This window comes from Schistocerca nitens, chromosome 1, assembly GCF_023898315.1.
Source record: "Schistocerca nitens isolate TAMUIC-IGC-003100 chromosome 1, iqSchNite1.1, whole genome shotgun sequence".
Classification (NCBI taxonomy): domain Eukaryota; kingdom Metazoa; phylum Arthropoda; class Insecta; order Orthoptera; family Acrididae; genus Schistocerca; species Schistocerca nitens.
This window is the reverse complement of record NC_064614.1, coordinates 935,117,492-935,136,018: the sequence shown is the minus strand read 5'-3', so window position 1 is coordinate 935,136,018 and position 18,527 is coordinate 935,117,492.

Genomic DNA, 18,527 nt, shown 5'->3' with positions numbered 1-18,527 from the left:
ACTTCATTGTCGTTGCCGTCTATCAATCGACAGAATTGTGAGTGTAGAAAGTTCACTAAAATACAGGAAAAGAAATGCATTCTCTATAGTTTTCATTCAATAAGTAACAACCTCTCATAATTTCTTAATTACAGTAATTGGATTATGTTCTTGTACAATAGTATGGTGCTGAACTCCACTGGCCAATTTTGATGTAGCAGGACATGTAGTTTGAAGGAAGTTTGCGAGTCAAGCAATCTCGTTTTCTCACGAAAAGCAGATCGCTGTTTGATCTTATTTACTTACAACAGTGGTCCCTTAGGTATGAAAAGCTACGAAAACGTGGGCTCAAAGCTATCCGCAATACGGCCAAGTAACTAACAAAGTCGTATTTTAAACCTTAAAAAACAATAACTTCCTCCAAATTGCAATACGTCAACAACTGGTGCAGAAGCTGATCATTCAAGGAGGCAGCAACCAAAATTCAGGTACCAGTTACGACTTAAAGTAAAAATCTCAATCAAAAATCAATCTCTCTCTGTCCAAACACATATACAAATATTGATATTATTATTTTAAAAAAGTCATTTTACAAGTTGTATCGAAAACGTCGTCTCCTCCCACACAGAGACGAGACAATATTCCCAGCAAGCTAATCGCTAAGCTCGCTAACGATACTGCTCAATACTTCATCCGAACCGCACGCGGTGAGACACACGAGAGTAGAAGGCTTTTGGGCAATATTTGAACTCCATCGGCTACAGAGGGGGTAATTTAAGCCAAATGTAATTAACTTCGTATCCACTAACACCAGCGAAGAGCAACAGTTGTGTTGACAATGTGCGAGTACACACGGGAGGCTCTGCCTGTATAAACCACGGACGGCGTCGAGAGTGGGCGAGCATTTTGTACAGCGTGCGGATAGCGGCAGCATCGAACCGTTTTCGCTCCCGTTTCACCTTGCGTTAAAGGCAGCTCGGTTTCATTCGCTACAAAGAAACGATAGCACCCACCAGTCTGGGATTTTCTTATACGGATCCCGTTTGCTCTCCCTTCCTCTCATTTATCGTCGTTCCTCAAAAAATGGCTCTAAGCACTATGGGACTCAACTGCTGAGGTCATTAGTCCCCTAGAACTTAGAACTACTTAAACCTAACTAACCTAAGGACATCACAAACATTCATGCCCGAGGCAGGATTCGAACCTGCGACCGTTGCGGTCTTGCGGCTCCAGACTGCAGCGCCTTTAACCGCACGGCCACTTCGGCCGGCCTCGTCGTTCCTCTCTCGTACTCACAAGGGAACCTCCCCATCGCACCCCTCCTCAGATTTAGTTATAAGTTGGCACAGTGAATAGGCCTTGAGAAACTGAACGCAGATCAATCGAGAAAACAGGAAGAAGTTGTGTGGAACTATGAAAAAAATAAGCAAAATATACAAACTGAGTAGTCCATGCGCAACATAGGCAACATCAAGGATGCTGTGGTCTCAGTAGAGCCGTGGTCCCGTGGTTAGCGTGAGCAGCTGCGGAGCAAAAGGTCCTTGATTCAAGTCTTCCCTCGACTGAAAACTTTTACTTTCTTTATTTTCGCAAAGTTATGATCTGTCCGTTCGTTCATTGACGTCTCTGTTCACTGTAATAAGTTTAGTGTCCGTGTTTTGCGACCGCACCGCAAAACCGTGCGATTAGTAGACGAAAGGACGTGCCTCTCCAATGGGAACCGAAAACATTTGATCGCAAGGTCAAAGGTCAACCGATTCCTCCACAGGAAAACACCTCTGGTATATTCTATACGACACTGGTGACGGCATGTGCGTCACCTGATAGGAATATGTTGTCGACCCACCTAACTGGTACACTTGGCGAATGGGTGAAAAAAATTCTTCTACCTTGCCCGATTTAGGTTTTCTTGTGGATGTCATAATCACTCCCAAAAAAGTGATGAAAACATAAGAGTTTGTCACATAAACTGCAACAAATAAATGCAATAGTTTCACAGTCGCACAGTTGTCCCTGTGCTCTGTCAAAACATATATTTTTAACGTTTTCAAATTTTTCCGTGGGTAGACTGTCAAATCCTACATATGTCCAAGCAAATCTGAACATGTCCTGGAATTTTGGAGAGCGAAGTTGATTATGTGTGAGTACCTGAACTTTGATAATTGTCTGAAAATAAAAAATTAAACATTACACTCGAGGGAAGACTTGAACCAAGGACCTTTCGTTCCACAGCTGCTCACGCTAACCACGGGACCACGGCACTACTGAGTCTATAATATCCTTGATGTTGCCTATGTTGCGCATGGACTACTCAGTTTGTATATTTTGCCTATTTTTTTCATAGTTCCACACAACTTCTTCCTGTTTTCTCGATTGATCTGTGTTCAGTGTTTCAAGGCCTAGCCACTGTGCCAACTTATAACTAAATCTGAGGGGGGTGCGATAGGGAGGTTCCCTTGTCAGAAGTTTCTGCTTCCCGCTTTTTGAAATACAAAATTTATGGTTGAGTGCGGCCATAAAACAAAAAAGTAGTTCTAGCGAGTCTTCTGCAACGTATCATCTATCTACGCTCTGCTGGCATACATGTCTTCAGGTAGCAGTTAAAGTTTTATCTTATTTTCATGCAGACAGAGATCTTTATTAACAACGTGAGTGACGAATCACATCCGTCTGCTGTATATAGCGGCCCAGTCAGTGTACGTGTCTCCTTTCAAATTGGAGAGAGGTGAGGTTATGTGGTACGTAGGACGACGAAACTAGACCTGAAAAAAGGAAAAAGTGAGGATATGATGTGGAGGAAAGGAAGAAACAAATCGACCAGAATTGTGTTTTGTTACTGCATTACGCTAAGACGACTCCTGGAGAAATGGTCAGTTTTTAGGGATATGACAGGAACGACCATTCAAAGCAGGAGAGGCAAGTAAATATGGGCTCTAAAATGCATCACTTAAGACTTGTTCATCTCGCTACTATGAAAAACGGTTCTTCTACTGAGCAAGTGCTTAGAGTTTATAATGCATGCATTTTGGAGTCCATGTTTACTAGACTTTAGGAGTGTGGAAATCTCGCTTACAGACGTATGACTTAAGTGACACCCAACCACCCGACCGCGTTCTAAGTCCGTGAGTACCTTGGAGCGCCCCATTCTGCTCTCTCACAATGTCTAAGAGTACTGAGGTCGCTGATATGGAGTACGTGGCAGTAGATGGCAGCACAATGCACCTAATAGGAAAAACGTATGTTTTTTGGGGGTGTCCGGATACTTTTGATGACATAGTGTATATTTTACTGCAATCGCTGATGAGAATTACGACATTCTGTTGTAAAGAAGTGAGGCACGATTCGCCTTCTATCTTTTGTTATCACTTCTTCTTGGTTAGCCTTCTTGATCACAGCAGTTTCGTATGTAAGCACCCTTGTACTAGCATTTAACGAGTTGAATAATAATAATAATAGTAATTTATACTTTTACCTACTTTTCATTTTCAGAACATAGTTCCTAAATGTTGTCACTAACGATAACAAAATTTCTATTTTTTAGTGTAACTGAAGTTGGAAGGAGATGAGTTTGGTGATGCAGGCAATTAGTGCAGATTTCCACACCTTATCACCTTCAACTTACACCACGATGTCCGACCTGTACTATTGTACGTAATGCAAAATTATCTGTCCATCATGGATAACACAAACACGGTCCGCAGTCAACAAACTTACAGGCTCGCTAACAATGGTTCGGCAAGTGATTGCTAGCACATTCGATAAGCGAATCGACAAAACAGACCTATTCCAGTAGAAATTATAATGTATCAGCATTACTTAATTTAACTCCGATTTGTATATTTGATTCCTGTTGTGGTCAGTGTGACTCATCCCGACTTTCGAACAAGCAAGATTTGGAAGACTGCTACAACAGCAATTTTCTCAACTTTAGTTTCTCACTCTATTTTTATTCGGATGAATTACAGGACGTTGTGTAATTTTAGTGGCCTCTCTGTGATACATTTACATCTAGAGCAATAAATTTCTTCGTCTCTCATTAATATATCGTCATTGTAATTATGACAAGCAACACTTTTCTTCCAGACAATACGCTTTCATGCCACTCCACTTTAAGTAACATATGCTGCCATATTGCTAACTAGCAGCAGACGCGATACCCGATGCTGTTACACTAAATGAAATCTCTGCTCAACTAGTGCAGTTCTATTACAGGCATAATAAAATATTATACACGCTTTAATTTTATTTTACTATACATTCTACTGTTTCTGTGTTGTTTAACTATTGAAAGAACGGATTACTAAAGTAATAGTATCTGCAGTTACTAGTTTTCTCAGACAGAAAAAGACAAAATTTACTCTTATGCAAACAGTTTCCTACGCTACTAATATTGTATTTACAGAACATAGGCACATACCTCAAAGTCAGTTATCAACTGACATTAACAAATTTACGAAAATTATGCTTTGTCTTCATGTTTTGAAGGTGTGTCCTAAATTTATGTTAATGTTTTGAATCAGCTGCCTCATTACGTTCTCACGAGGGAAAAAAAACACCATGAAGGTATTACGGAACCAAACCTTGCGTCAAAGTCCCCACACCACTTGTCCGTATGACAAGAATATTCCTTCCAGGTGATCTGCAACTGTAATTCTGCTGCAACTAGAGATTTCTTCCGTGACCTACACACTACAGAAAGACCATTGCCGAAAGGCGTTACAACGTTGAGCAATATTTATCTTGCTTCCACTAGCTACGTGCAAGTAGTCATTGCAAATAGATGTGATAGCTTCCAGTCTACAACGGATTGCAGCAGCTGTTTAACACGACAGGGAAGATCCGTCGTCATAACCAGCCCCTTACACATCGCGCTACTCAGTACTGTTTAATGAGGACCACTGCAAGCAGGACTGAGCGATAATTGTAGGCCGTGTGCAGAGCGGATCCATTGCAGTGCATTCGAGCGCGTGCTAGCGCAGTCTGACAACTCGGTCCTTAGCTAACAGGGCGTCAGGACCTGAGTTAATTGAAACACACCAAACACAGGGCGGCAGCACGAGCGAGAATTAGGCCTGTTGTCTCCAAGCGAAAGTGGAGTTTAGGCATGAAGCCGTGGGGTTAACAAGATACCTCGGTCTGACACCTGTAACGAATCTGGTTTGCTGTTCACACTTCCAGCAAGGCGAAATACCCTCAGACCTCAAGAGGAATATAATAATTCCAATCTAAAGAAAGCAGGTGTTTGACAGGTGTGAAAATTACCGAACTATCAGTTTAATATGTCACGGTTGCAAAATACTAACACGAATTCTTTACAGACGAATCGAAAAACTGTTAGAAGCTGACCTCGGGAAGATCAGTTTGGATTCCGTAGAAATGATGGAACACGTGAGGCAATACTGAACCTACCAGTTACTTACCTTAGAAAATAGATTTAAAGAAAGGCAAACCTACGTTTCTAGCATTTGTAGACTTAGAGAAATCTTTTGACAATGTTGACTGGAATACCCTCTTTCAAATCCATAAGGTGGCAGGGGTCAAATATAGGGAGCGAAAGGCTATTTACAATTCGTACAGAAACCAGATGGCAGTTATAAGAGTCGAGAGACATGAAAGGGAAGCAGTGGTTGGGAAGGGAGTGAGACAGGGTTGTAGCCTCTCCTCGATGTTATTCAATCAGTATATTGAGCAAGCAGTGAAAGAAACAAAAGAAAAACTCGGAGTAGGTATTAAAATCCATGGAGAAGAAATAAAAACTTTGAGCTTCGCCGATGACATTGTAATTCTGTCAGAGACAGCAAAGGACTTGGAAGAGCAATTGAACGGAATGGATAGTATCTTGAAAGGAGGGTATAAGATGAACATCAACAAAAGCAAAACTAGGATAATGGAATGCAGTCGAATTGAATCAGGAGATGCTGAGGGAATTGGATTAGGAAATGAGACACTTAAAGTAATAGATGAGGTTTGCTATTTGGGGAGCAAAATAACCAATGATGGTCGAAGTAGAAACGATATAAAATGTAGACTGGCTATGGAAAGGAAAGCGTTTCTGAAGTGGAGAAATTTGTTAACATTGAGTATAGATTTAAGTGTCAGGAAATCTTTTTTGAAAGTATTTGTATGGAGTGTAGCCACGTATGGCAGTGAAACATGGACGATAAATAATTTAGAAAAGAAAAGAATAGAAGCTATTGAAATGTGGTGCTATAGAAGAATGCTGAAAATTACATGGGTAGATCACGTAACTAATGAGGAGGTACTGAGTAGAATTGGGGAGAAGAGGAATTAGTGGCACAACTTGACTAGAAGAAGGGATGGTTTGGTAGGATCTGTTCTGAGGCATCAAGTGATCACCAGTTTAGCACTGGAGAGAAGCGCAGAGGATAAAAATCGTAGAGGGAGGCCAAGAGATGGATACACTAAGCAGATTCAGAAGGATGCAGATTGCAGTAGGTACTTGGAGATGAAGCATGCACAGGATAGAGTAGCATGGAGAGCTGCAATAAACCAGTTCCCGAGCTGAAAACCACAACAACAACTTCCAGCAACTTACCCATAGATAGTCGTGGAAAAATATACTTGATATTATCCATTTATGACACAGTGGCCAATAATACGAAAAGTAATGGATGTAAGACTAAGGTAAAACTACGTCTGCTCATGGTATTATTAGATCTTGAAAACTTCTTTAATACTGCAATGTGGAATAAGCTGTGCGAAATCGCAAGAAGAACAGGTATTAAGTACAGGAATAGCCAATAATCTATTAGATCCGTACAGGTGAAATAGTAGCAGTCAAAGCTTAAAATCAGAAAACGTAACTCGCCTTACGATTGATGTAGGTCACGTTTTATTACGATCATAAGCGTTGTGTCACTTGTGTGTCGAAGAAGCAGCGAAGCCAGTCTAAGGAAATTACACAAAAACGGAGGCAGGGATTTCCATTGCTGAGGTTCGCGTAGAGCAAACCCTCTTTACCAAGACCTAGAAAGACTTAGAAGAACTATTGAACGGAGTATTTAGTTTAAGAGAAAAATAGTGGTTTACTGAATATAAAAACTGAATCAAATCTCTAGGTAAAAGGTAAGAATTCTAACAGCCCGAAATCACGTAACTGAAGATGGCTGAAGCGAGAGATACATTAGCAGCAGATTGGCGCAGACGTGTAATCCTAAATGCTCTGTTGGTCTTAAATACAGAATGATTTAAGGTTCCTGAAATTGTACTTCAACAAGACATAATACCATTAAACCGAAACATCTACCATGAGGACACAACACAAGAAGAAGTTGAATTGTTATGCTTTAAAAATTCAGCGCTCACATGGAGGGGAAAATAGGGAGTTGTTATCAATAACAAGAGCGAGAATAAGTCTCGGAGAAATTTTAACACACAAGGAACAATGTTAGTGGCCCATGTGTAACGTCACCCGAAGGACAACTGAGATGGATCTAGGAAACGTTTATGGGGTAAAAATTATGCGATAATTTTCTGATTTAAACTAGAGTACCCTCCTGAGCCACATGAGAATGAAAGCTTACCTTTGTGTTGACCTTTCTCCGTCTATGGGATGAGGACATTAGACTGAAGACGGTCTTTATATTCTTAGCAACAATACATATGGACTTCAACCTTCTTTTCATCTCTGTACGCTTTCATAATAACACAATATAATATTATATATCACAATCAGCCACCTTCCAACTTAACACAAGCGCATATCATAGATTTGCCCCAATCTCCATGTTATTTGATGAAATTAGCCGTATTCATTAGGGTTATACCCGGGACCAAAGACTTCTTAAACTCTAATTATCACACACTACTACCCATCATATCCTGCAGTGTATCATCGTCTCATTTGAGTTAAGCGTCGTAATTTTACAGAGGTTTATACAGTTTTATTAGTGAAGTGGCGTAATCTACAAGATACTGCGAAAACGAATATTGTTTAGAGAAGAAGTTACACATTACTTCCGGTTTCTTAAATGTCTTTGAATCTCTCTAGTGTGTAAAGTAGTCCAGATCATCTAGAACTCCTCTGATACCTTGAAAGCTGAGGAAGGTGGAGTACTGATACCTAAATAAATCTAAACAAACGAGTAAGTTAGGTAGCATTCAGGATGGTTTATAAGGGATAAATCACCGAGGCCCGAACGGCCGATTTCATACGTGCCTCGAACTCACTACTGAAGAATCGAGCAATACGTCATGTGTACGTGATCGGAAATTGAAGCCTAAAGCTTTGCGATGGTGAAACAAACGGTACGGATACGTGGCGCACACTCCAGTCACGCCGAGGAGACAAAGGGTCACTGACCTGCCCTGTTAAGTGCGTTGCCCTCTGACCTGCTAATATCGTACTCTCCGCTGTGCTCCACATTTTAACGAAGTGCATTTTATTAAGCGACACGAGAGTGGCTCTCAGCTGGAATAGTAACTCGCCATCTGTTTCAGGTGGCAATGAGAGCGGCTGGAGAGCTAAAATAGTGTGACGTCAACTCTCTGCCCAAAGAAGAGTTACGCGTCAATTTAAATTTTGATAAATATGTGTTATTCTACATTTTCCATTACTATAAGTTATACAGCAGGACGTGACTCGTTATTTCACCCTATCTGTTTAATGAGAAACTTTTTGAGTAATTCCAAAGTCATACCCCATGCGCGCTATGTGCCTTTACTGGGTATTTGATTATCGTCGCCATTAACTTGTGACTAGATTGAGGAATTTTGTTAGGGAAGGGGGAGCATGTTGTTTTGGATGCAGAGTCATCGACAGGCGAAGAAATAACTTCAGGAGGCCGTCGGGAAGTGCGAGTGGAGCATTCCCGTTCACGTTGTGTGGTAATGACCTGACCTAAAATGTTAATAGCTTCCAGTGAAACGTCCCCTTAGAAAAATTTAATGAATTACTGTGCTGATAAACCTCTTACGTTATTTGATTTTCAAACAGCTGAGCAAAACTGAACATACTCAGACATTACTCTCTTTACTTATTCTGATCAACACTAAACTGACACATAATATTTTTAGCGCAACGCAATCTGACTTTTAATAATCCCTACAAAAGAATGGCCCTGACTAACAATAACCTATACCTTTCATGAATCACTTACCTCACAAAAATCTTCGTTATTAGAACTACTGCAATACAGCGAGCGCCAATACTGCCAGCTAAATAAAAGATTCTAACTACTGAAGGCACTATGATAGGCATAGTTAGCAAATGAAAGATTTTGATATATATATATATATATATATATATATATATATATAGCAGTTCATGACATCCAGTCTACCAAATTTACTGTCTCTGATGGACACATGTCCAGATCATCCGCTCTAAAAACTCTGCCATCTCTCTCCCCACATCCACCACTGCTGGCGGCTCACCTCCAACTGCGCAACGCTACACGCTGTTAACATACAGCTGCCCAACACTACAATAGCAAACAACAATGCAAACCAGCCACAGACTGCACACAGCACAGCCAGTGATTTTCATACAGAGCGCTACGTGGCGTTACCAACATAAAAACCTAAATAGCCTACTCACACCAGGGCGGATCATAATTCTGCAGCCGAGTGAACGACAGTTCGAAACAGCGTGACAAACCGAAACTGTGCAGCGCACCGGAACTCTAACCCGGCAGCTTGGCTGGTTAATGTTCAGTCAGGTGAGCCATCCAGACACGATTCTCGGCCCCCTAACGCATCTTTAATTTAGTCAATACCTCTCTCCATGAAAGGCAAATGGTCCGGTTTCGAGCTTCGGTCCGGCGTTCAATTATAATCTGCCATGAGCTTCCTATATCAACAGTAGCTTTGCACATCTGCAGACGATGGAATTATTCACAGGACAGTCCTACCTAAAAAGAGCTACACAAATATTCAGTATGATCTTGACAGGATTTTAGAATGGTGCAAAAATAGGCAACTAGCTTTAAATGGCCATAAATGTAACAATGATCACAAAACGTAAAAACATAGTATCATCTGATTACAATATCGATGAATCACAAATGGAATTAGTCATACAAATAACTGGGTGTCACAGTTTGTGTTGATATGATGTGGAATGATCACGTTCGCTCAGTTGCACACGTATGTACATCAGATCGATTGGTAGGATAATGGGAACATTCAGTCACTCTACAAAGGATACTGTTTACAAAACATTAACGCAACCTGTCCTAAAATGTTGCTCAAGTTTGCGGGACTCGTACGAGGTAGGGCCAATATGGATATTGTAATATACAAAGAAGGGCAGCACGATTTGCACAGATTCGTGTCACGGAAACGCTGAGAAACGCTTGATGATAGACGTGAAGTTTCCTTCGAAAGTCTACTTACAACGTTTGAAGGATCAACATTAAATGAGAAATCTAGGTCGTGTATATCGCTCGTGCAGTACCCTGAACACAAGTTTAGACTAATTATTGCACACATAAAGTCTTAAGCGATTACTCTTCCCTCGCTACATATGCAAATGGAACAGGGAGATTGCCGAACAACACAGCGCACGAGCAACCGTTACGGTGACGGGATCAAGTTCAAATTCATGTCAGCTGTGAGCGAGTCTTTGGGCGTGACGTTCGTATACTGCTAAGCGTTTGCGGTTTGCGTGGCTGTGTCGTGAATAATTCAGTTTTAAAATGGAAGCTGGAAGGGAGACAGGTAGCATTACAAGTAGTAAACAGCGTTCTTACACCGAAATCAAATCCCTACATTGAAAGAATCCAACGGAAATTCGTAACCCTTTGAGAAAAGTCTGTGGGAAATATGTGGCGGATCATAGCACCGGATAACGATGGTATGCTCGTTTCCTAAAGGTCGGGTAAGCAATGAGGGCACCCCAAGAAGTGGAAGGCATTCATGTGCAACAGCCTACACCTCTCAGGTTACTGTCAGCGACATTTTGAGAGAGGATTCACAAAAAGATGTGAGGAAATTGCTTATGAAGCCAGAATATATGTCACTTCAGTTTACAGAATCATAACTGAAAAGTTGAAGGTGAGTAAAGTTACTGTCAGATGAGTTCTGCAAGATCTGAGTGGAGAGCAGAAAGCAGGTCGCAGAAGAATTGCTTCACCTTTATCAAACGGATGGAGAACAGTTTCTGAAAACGCTTCTTGCTCTTGATGGAGCCTGGATAACTGAAGTCTCAGTCGCACCATGGAAAAGTTCCGACTCTCTACAAATAGAATGCCCCAGGGGACGCCTGTTACACTCACGTACTACAAGCTGTTACTGTAAAATGTTTTGCGCCCTAAAATTCGTCGAAGAAAGCTTGACATGCTTGGAGCTGATGAAGGCCTCGTACTGCCCTGCCAGTGAGAGAAATGGTCGACAGATATGTATAGAAAATACTTCCCCATCCACTATGCAGTCCTCATATGAGCCAACAAGACTCTGATTTGTCCTCCAAACTGAGTGAACAACTCCGTGGAAAATATTTTGATACATGTGATGAAGCTTCCAGTGAGGTGGCTCAAGTAATCAGACAACCGAACAATGAAGGTGCCCTCTCCGGAATACAGAAGTTGCTAAAAAGTCGGATAGTTGTCATAAGCAAGAGTGGACGTCATACTGGGGGCTTATTTGCTTCAGTTCTATCTTTGAAATTCCTGGTCTTTCCTGCGTGAAACAGTTTTTGTTTTATATAAATACGATAATTTTTTCGTGAGATATGATGGTTATCCTGAGGCTCTGTGCAGTCTGGGGACGGTGACAGCAAGGCTTATGACCGGGTATGTGGAGAACAATGGCCCTAATGTCCCAATTTCTAAATTAGAGTGCACTGTGCATGTCCAAAAGAGAATGGGGTCCAGGTTGAGAAGATTATTGAAAGAAAAGTCAAGAATAGTGTTGGAATATGGTAAGAAGATAGGTGGTAAAGGTCGCCTGACAAATGTTGAAATAGATTACAGAATTATTATGGCTTGACCATAAGAAGAAATGTAGGGAATTTAGAAAACATGAAAAAGCTATATGGGCTATCTTTCTCCAGAAACTTTTCACAAGTGAAAATCCAGTGCACGGTCTTTGCCCGAATGATCCTGAGATTTGGTGCAAGTACATAAGAAGTGCCAGATACGACCACAAACATTCTTTAACTGCATCAGTAATGAATGAAATCCATATTTAGCGACCTTTGTAAAGATACCTTGTTGAAGAAATGTCTTCATGGGAAAACCCAAAATTTAAATAGATGTGAATTCTGTCATTTGGAACCGGTTACCAAAAACTGTATTTGTTCAGCTTACAACCCTCAAATTTGGTGTTTATGATGCTCTTTTATGCTTCAATGATGGTGAAATTAGAAAACTAGATGTTTTGGAATTATTGGGCACAAAATCTAGTGGAGATACTGCAAAATCCTTGGAGCAAATGCATAAATAGAGAATCCGCGAAGCAGATATTGCTAATTTAAAATCAGAAAAAAGCCAGACAGAAAATAAGATGGAGCAAGAGAAGAAAAGAAGATCAGTATGATGCAGGTGATACTCAGTATGGTGCAGGAAAATATTATTGGTAAGTAATTCTCATCAATAACTATACTAGAATTGCAATATTAAACTTAAAAAGGATTTTTTCAAAACTACATTGTTTTGCTTTCAGGTACCATTATCTGATGAAATAACGGGGTTAGAAACATGAAATTTGGTCAATTTGTACTGTAGATGGTAATAAGCTATGACAAGTAAATTGCGAACCACCAAACAATCAGAAACTGTATAATAATAATAAATGTACAAAAAAAGTTAAATTTTACTAGGGAAAGAAAACTTTTCTTCAAAACCATAAGAATAATTATGTTCACTTTACTTGTAAATTGAGGCGTATATGTTGTATATATGCAGTAAAAATTTCATTGTTTTATCACTTATAGTTCTTTTGAAAACTGTATCTATTCAAACGGTAAAGTAGCATTGGCAGAATAGGGATAAAAATTGCCTTCCGTCTCCCCTAAACAGTAAGCGGAACTTCCGAAATGACCCTCGTATGTTGTACAAATACTTGAAAGTGTTTTACAAAGTACTAATGTAGATGTAGATGTGAATTTCAGTAATTTCCTGAAACATTTTGAGGAAAAGTGCTGTAACTCATTCAGCTAGTCCTTGGTTCCATAACTTACAGACTAAAAATTATGGCCCGTCTGCAGTAACAAACGAGCGCTTACAGGCTCGCTCCAAACTTCATGTCCTCGTCTTTAGGTCTTTCGCTTGCAGTCTAGTTCCACTCCGCCTACGCGACTCGGCGTGATGAGTTCCGAGTCTCGTCCTTTTGCTGATACTAGGAATCCGAGGAAGAGGCAGCCGCAGTGAGATGCGTAGCTCGCAATCAGCAGAACCCGTATTCGGTTCCCGGTCTTGGCATCCTGATTTATTACCTCATTGGCTGCCCTATATCACTTTATACGAACGGTTCCATTTTTCTTCCGACGAAGTCGCAGTGGGTTTCCTACACCGGATGCCGTGACATGAGAGCAAATGTGGTCCGTTAGCTAGAACTTCGCTGTCAACGGAACATTAATACAGAGCCCCAAAAAATGTATGTTACGTAGCGCAGTGTATAAAATTTCTATTTCTTTCGATTTAGAACATTTGTTTTTTTAGGTGGTTAAATCAAGTTTTAGATCCATTATTATCAAGCCTCCTTACTGTGAATGACTTCTTACAGGCAACAAATTGTTAGCATAAGTGTGTGTGAAGTATCACTAACTTCGTATGCTAAGAATAATTGGTGGAGTCTCGATTTATGACGTCACGAATCAGAAGAAACAAAGCCCTGATCTAAGCCGCTTGCATTGGATGGTGACGTCACCTGCACGGAAACCTTCCAATGATGCATGTCTTTTCTTTGCCTAAAATAGTGCCAGGAGCAGTATTAAAGTCAACAGTTACATCTGCGCCACTGCTGAGTGAATAATCTAAACAGCACAAGTCGTTTAACAACAGCAGCACTGTGACAGACAATTTTTAAACTGTACACTGATACTGAAACTGTTATTAGAGACACAAAGTAAACGCCCTCAGAGGGACGTTTCGTTGGTACAACAGAGTAAGCATCACATCGGTTACCTGTAACACACCATGAACTAAGGAATCATTAACTTAAATTGAAACTAAATGGTACAGCACATACCCTAATCACCAAAATAATCTTAATTTTCATCACACTCTGGAGAACCTTATAATCTGGTGTATGGCATGAAAGGTAAGAATTTTTTGTTTTTGTTTTCTTTAGTGGACTTTTTACGTCGTTCATAAATTGCAACAACTTCTAAACTATTCAAGCTAATTGAGACCATAGAACCATGAAATTTTCGAATGTAATTCCTACCAAAAAACCATTCTGGCAGCTGGAGACAGAGGTCTCTCTTAATCCTGCCTCTTGAGTTCTTGTTGTGATATTTCCACAGAAAGTTTCATGCCATAACACATTTCTTTATTTATAACCAAGAAGTGAAATACCAATTTTCATACATTTAGTTTTAAAAACGTTTCATCCCTATTTCACTCACCTAGTTGTTGAAACACGCATTTCTTTATTTCTGACCAAGAAACCAAATACCAGTTGTCATTCTAACTTCAAAATTGCTTTAATAACAACATTTTTCAAAAGACCTTCCCTTCCCTATTTCATCCCCTTAGTGGTTGAATTTCGACAAATGCCTTCTTAAACGGCACTTACAGTATAAAGCTAACACCCTCTCCAAATTCGAAGTTTATATGCTTTGTGGTTTGACCTCGGTGATAAAGATTCAGTCAGGCAGGCCACTACCTTTCGTACACTGTGTGATCAAAAGTATCCGGAAACCTGGCTGAAAATGACTTACAAGTTCGTGGCGCCCTCCGTAGGTAATGCTGGAATTCAGTATTGTGTTGGCCCACGCTTAGCCTTTGATGACATAGTTACTTTGATGACAGCTTCCACTCTCGCAGGCTTACGTTCAGCCAGGTGCTTGAAGGTTTCTTGGAGAATGGCAGCCCATTCTTCACTGAGTGCTGCACTGAGGAGAGGTATCGATGTGGGTCGGTGAGGCCTGGCACGAAGTCAGCCATTCACTCTTTTACTATATGAATGCCCATCTAGCGATGAAGAATGAATACAAATATTGTCTATGGCTGTGATGAAAGGAGAAAATATAAAAATGCAGTAAATGAAGCAGGCAAAAAGGAATACAAACGTCTCAAAAATGAGATCGACAGGAAGTGCAAAATGGCTAAGCAGGGATGGCTAGAGGAGAAATGTAAGGATGTAGAGGCTTGTCTCACTAGGGGTAAGATAGATACTGCCTACAGGAAAATTAAAGAGACCTTTGGAGAGAAGAGAACCACTTGCATGAATATCAAGAGCTCAGATGGCAACCCAGTTCTAAGCAAAGAAGGGAAGGCAGAAAGGTGGAAGGAGTATATAGAGGGTTTATACAAGGGCGATGTACTTGAGGACAATATTATGGATATGGAAGAGGATGTAGATGAAGATGAAATGGGAGATAAGATACTGCGTGAAGAGTTTGACAGAGCACTGAAAGACCTGAGTCGAAACAAGGCCCCGGGAGTAGACAACATTCCATTAGAACTACTGATGGCCTTGAGAGAGCCAGTCATGACAAAACTCTACCATCTGGTGAGCAAGATGTATGAGACAGGCGAAATACCCACAGACTTCAAGAAGAATATAATAACTCCAATCCCAAAGAAAGCAGGTGTTGACAGATGTGAAAATTACCGAACTATCAGTTTAATAACTCACAGCTGCAAAATACTAACGCGAATTCTTTACAGACGAATGAAAAAACTGGTAGAAGCGGACCTCGGGGAAGATCAGTTTGGATTCCGTAGAAATGTTGGAACACGTGAAGCAATACTAACCTTACGACTTATCTTAGAAGAAAGATTAAGAAAAGGCAAACCTACGTTTCTAGCATTTGTAGACTTAGAGAAAGCTTTTAACAACGTTAACTGGAATACTCTCTTTCAAATTCTGAAGGTGGCAGGGGTAAAATACAGAGAGCGAAAGGCTATTTACAATTTGTACAGAAACCAGATGGCAATTATAAGAGTCGAGGGGCATGAAAGAGAAGCAGTGGTTGGGAAAGGAGTGAGACAGGGTTGTAGCCTCTCCCCGATGTTATTCAATCTGTATATTGAGCAAGCAGTAAAGGAAACAAAAGAAAAATTCGGAGTAGGTATTAAAATTCATGGAGAAGAAGTAAAAACTTTGAGGTTCGCCGATGACATTGTATTTCTGTCAGAGACAGCAAAGGACTTGGAAGAGCAGTTGAACGGAATGGACAGTGTCTTGAAAGGAGGATATAAGATGAACATCAACAAAAGCAAAACGAGGATAATGGAATGTAGTCAAATTAAATCGGGTGATGCTGTGGGGATTAGATTAGGAAATGAGACACTTAAAGTAGTAAAGGAGTTTTGCTACTTGGGGAGCAAAATAACTGATGATGGTCGAAGTAGAGAAGATATAAAATGTAGACTGGCAATGGCAAGGAAAGCGTTTCTGAAGAAGAGAAATTTGTTAACATCGAGTATAGATTTAAGTGTCAGGAAGTCGTTTCTGAAAGTATTTGTATGGAGTGTAGCCATGTATGGAAGTGAAACATGGACGATAAATAGTTTGGACAAGAAGAGAATAGAAGCTTTCGAAATGTGGTGCTACAGAAGAATGCTGAAGATAAGGTGGGTAGATCACGTAACTAATGAGGAGGTATTGAATAGGATTGGGGAGAAGTGAAGTTTGTGGCACAACATGACTAGAAGAAGGGATCGGTTGGTAGGACATGTTTTGAGGCATCAAGGGATCACAAATTTAGCATTGGAGGGCAGCGTGGAGGGTAAAAATCGTAGAGGGAGACCAAGAGATGAATACACTAAGCAGATTCAGAAGGATGTAGGTTGCAGTAGGTACTGGGAGATGAAGAAGCTTGCACAGGATAGAGTAGCATGGAGAGCTGCATCAAACCAGTCTCAGGACTGAAGACCACAACAACAACAGCAATGGCTGTGATACTGTTCCCCTGCACCCTAGCTGGAAAAAACATAGTCCGCATCAGATCTTATGAATTTATGAGATGCACCAACATCCTTTTTCTTGCACCATCATATACAAAATTTATACTGAAGTCACCACATATAACTAATTTCTGGTACTTCCTGCAAAGTGAATCAAGAAACCTCTCTAGCTTGAGCATAAATGCTCTGAAGTCAGAGTTAGGGGACCTATAAACAACAACAATTTGAAATTTAGTTTCACTAGTATCAAACATAATTAAACGCCCCTACACAACCTTCAAATACTTGTTCAGTGCAGTGTCGTGGTACGTCTATTGACTCAAATGGGATACTGTATTTTACGTGCATAGCCACTCCCCCACTCCGCAAGGAACTCCTTTTCAGCAGTGAAAATGCTACATTCTCTTTTCTCTGTGAGGTACTGGATTGGTTAAACAAAAGGTTTCGAACGCTAGGCATATTTTTTTATTTAACTAAGGCATTTGATTATATTGATCACAAAATATTGCTCCAGAAGTTGGACCATTGAGGAATATGGAGAGTAGCTCACAATTGGTTCACCTCTTACTTTAGCAACAGTCAACAAAAGGTTATTACTCACAATGTTTATAATGGCTGTGATGTGTGGTCTGAGTGGGGTACGGCCAAGTGAGGGGGGGGGGGGCGGGGTAGGTGCCCCAGGGATAAGTGTTGGGGCCACTCTTGTCCCTTATTTATGTAAATGATATGCCCTCTAGTATTACGGGTTAACTATAAAGTATTTCTGTTTGCTGATGACACTAGCTTTGTAGTAAAAGATGTTGTGTGCAACATTGGCCTGGTTTCAAATAGTGCAGTTCATGACCTAAGTTCATGGCTTGTAGAAAATAAACTAACGCTAAATCACAGTAAGACTCAGTTTTTACAGTTGCTAACACACAATTCAACAAAACCTGACGTTTTAATTTCACAGGATGGTTCAAATGGTTCAAATGGCTCTGAGCACTATGGGACTCAACTGCTGAGGTTATTAGTCCCCTAGAACTTAGAACTAGTTAAACCTAACTAACCTAAGGACATCACAAACATCCATGCCCGAGGCAGGATTCGAACCTGCGACCGTAGCGGTCTTGCGGTTCCAGACTGCAGCGCCTTTAACCGCACGGCCACTTCGGCCGGCAATTTCACAGGATGAACATATGATTAGTGAAACAGAAGAGTTGAAATTTCTAGGTGTTCAGATAGATGTGGAAAGCCCACGTTCAGGACCTTGTTCAAAGACTTAACGCTGCCATTTTTACTATTCGAACGGTAGCTGAAGTGAGAGATCGTTCGACACGAAAATTAGTCCACTTTGCTTATTTTCATTCGCTTGCGTCGCATGGTATTATATTTTGGGGTAACTCTTTCCGTTCTAAAAGGATATTTTTGGCTCAGAATGGGCGGTTCAGGCAATAAGTGGTGTAAGTTCACGAACCTCTTGTCGACCCCTGTTCACGAGTCTGGGTATTTTGACATTGGCCTCTCAGT